At 39.7% G+C, this 3,244-nt stretch overlaps 1 pseudogene; it reads left to right on the top strand.

Annotated features, from left to right (window-relative positions):
• Positions 1 to 1,703: 1,703 nt before the first annotated feature.
• LOC138165668 (ubiquitin-conjugating enzyme E2 E1-like) lies at positions 1,704 to 2,326 on the top strand (annotated as a pseudogene).
• Positions 2,327 to 3,244: the final 918 nt, after the last annotated feature.

Genomic DNA, 3,244 nt, shown 5'->3' with positions numbered 1-3,244 from the left:
CAGGCTGGGGGGGAGGGAAGTTGGAAGCACTCACTTTTGAAAAGGGATGGGATCAAACTAGAGAATAGAACAAGTGGGTGGTTGGGATAGGAGGGAGAGAAATATAGTCAGTCTTTTACAATATATCTACTATGTTAATGTTTTGCATTAGCTACACATGTACAACCTATACTGAACTGCTTATCTTCCCAGTAAGGGTGAGTGACAAGGGAGGAAGGGAATGAATCTGGAATTCAAAAATTTAAAATCAAATATTTAAAATTATATATATACATATATATGTACTATTATTAATACTTTCTTACATGTAATTGGGAAAGAAGATATACAGGCACTGGGGCATAGAGATCCATCATGCCCTACTGAAAAAGTCTAAGGGGGTATGGGAGAAGATATGGGAAACAGCAGATTGGAGGAGAGGATAGCCTGTGGGACTGCTATTCTGGGGTGGTGGGTAGGGGAAATATAGCGAGAAAATTTGTAACTCAAAATCTGGCGGAAATTAATGATGAAAATCAGAAGTTAATAAAGCATTTAAAAAAAAGAAGAGTCAGACATGGCTGAAAAATGATTGAACAACAATTTCTTTCTGTATTCATCAATTTTATAATTGCTTGAAATGCAATAAAACTTGTTTACACTTAAAAAAAGATATATAGACATAGTTATAGACATAGACTAGACATAGACGTAGACATAGATGTAGATATACATATTGATGATAGATTACAGATGACAAATGACAGATGTAGATAGATATAGATATAGATGTAGATGTAGATACATATCTTTTTGGAATATCTGCACTGGAAGGTGGGTTTTCAGAAAGAAGCTGACTTCTTAGGAATCAGTCTGAGAATATGGAGAAATAGGGCTGGGAAAATACAAATATTTACCAGGTCCAGGGTATGTCTATTACTTCAATTCTATCAATGAGTAGAAATTTCTTCAGTTAAGACTTGGTGAGGCAATGTAGCAGGGTACCAGTTTTGAAACCAGAAAAGATAATACCAACAAATGGAGGAAAGAACTGTGGGCCATGGGAGGTTGATGGCTCAATATGGCAAGTCCATTACAACTTGCCTGATGTGAACCCAAGGGAGGCCTAGGAAAAGAAATTGAGCTTAAACTTAATAATGCTTACTGTAACACATTTTTACATTTAAAGGGAGAAGCAGCACTAGTTGAAACTAGTGAATTCTATTTAGGCTACCGATTAGAGCATAGAAAAGACCAGGAATGAGAAAAAGAAATTCCCAGAAAGGTTTAGATAGTATTAAATACTTCATTACTTAAGGATATGAATTTTCATCTTTATAGGTACTCCCTCTACATATGCCAATTACAACTCCTTCTTGCTTGATGATCTTTAAGAATTGTCCAATCTTTTTTTATTTTCAGTTGTGTTAGACTCTTTGTGACCCCATTAGGGGTTTTCTTGGCAAAGATACTGGAGTGGTTTGCCATTTCCTTCTCCAGCTCATTTTACAGATGAGGAAACTTTGGCAAACAGAGGTCAGTGCCTAAGGTCACAATGCTAGTCAATATATGAGACCAGATTTGAATTCATAAAGAAGACTCTTCCTAACTCCAGGTCCATCCAACATCCATATCTACTGTGCTACCCTCGTTGCTCCCTTTAAGAATTACTGTGGGGTGGTGGCAGCAGTGGCCCGGCCTGAGCAGCCAGACACAAATTCACTATGTTGGATGAAGGTTCAAGAGCCAACACCAGTTCCTCCTTATCCTCATCTTCCAACCAACAGACTGAGAAAGAAAGGAACACCACCCCCCAAGAAGAAGGAGAGCAAAGTCAGCATGAGCAAGAACTCCAAGCTCCTCTCCACCAGCGCCAAGAGGATTGAGAAGGAACAGGCGGACGTCACCTTAGACCCACCTCCCAACTGTAGTGCTGGTCCCAAAGGTGACAACACCTACAAATGAAGATCAACTATTGTGGGGCCTCCAGGGTCAGTCTATGAGGGGGGCGTCTTCTTCCTGGACATCAGCTTCACACCAGAGTATCCCTTCAAGCCTCCAAAGGTCACATTCTGAACGAGAATTTCTCACTAACATCAATAGCCAAGGGGTGATCTGTTTGGACGTCCTGAAGGACAGCTGGAGCCTGGCCCTCACCATCTGCTCCCTGCTCACTGACTGCAACCCTGCTGACCCCTTAGTGGGAAGTATCGCCACTCAGTACATGACCAAGGAGCAGAACACGACAGAATGGCCAGGCGGTGGACCAAGAGATATGCTACATAAATTGGGTTTTCGCCAAATTTACATTGTTTGTCTGTGATGGAAAGATCTGCTTATGATTTTGAAAGGGTGGGGAGAGGGTGAGAGCTGACAAAGAGTAAGGTGTTTCTATAACAGATTTTATTCAGTCTTTTATTTCCTAAGATTTTGTCATTGTAGCTTAAGGCATCTTCTTGCTACAGTAGACAGTTAGAATGGGTAATAGCATCTTTGAAGACTGTCATTAGTTCTGCAATATTAGCTCAGATCTAGCACAGAAAAGAATGTCCACTTAAGACATTCGAGTTCTGTTGCTTGAAATATGTAAAAGATGAAAAACATCTTAATTTTGTACAGGTACACACGGTATTGATGGAAAGTCCTTCCAAGACAACCTTTTTTTCCTTTTTTTTTTTTGGTAAAAAGATGTTGGTTCCCCCCCCGTGAGAAGGAACATTGATATTTAACAGTTGCTTTTTAGAGACTGTCATCTCATGAGATATAATATGGACAAGTGGATATATGGCACCATATAGGAAATGAGTAGTTAATGTATTTTATTTTATATGCCAGTCTACTTTAGTGTGAAAAGCTTAGATGTTTTAATTAGGACTTAGAGAAACCGGTAGTGAAATGCCTTAAGCTGTTGAAGTGTAAGGTGTGGAATAGGAGTCAGTGGATTGGTTCTATGTTATGGGGACTATTTCAGTCTGCCTTTGTTACTGTGCTAATAAAAAGCTACTAAAAAAATTACTATAATACTTATTTCTCTCACTGCATCAAGGCCCAGAACACTGCAGAGCCTCCTAAATGGGATCCACAATTACAGGGTGTACATTGGGTTGAAAACATGTTTCTTTGTTGGTTTTTGACACCAGAAAGGAGCTCTGGATCATTGGAAGCACTGCACAATTCCCCAAATGCAACTTAGACTACTCTCTTCCTCCTTTTTGATTCTGGACCCAATATCCAGCTGTAGCATCTGCCTCAGACATTTCCATTG

Source organism: Petaurus breviceps, unplaced genomic scaffold, assembly GCF_028583685.1.
Source record: "Petaurus breviceps papuanus isolate PSGF00001 unplaced genomic scaffold, PetGlider_PUasm1.0 214, whole genome shotgun sequence".
Classification (NCBI taxonomy): Eukaryota; Metazoa; Chordata; class Mammalia; order Diprotodontia; family Petauridae; genus Petaurus; species Petaurus breviceps.
This window is presented reverse-complemented; position numbering and strand designations above follow the sequence as displayed.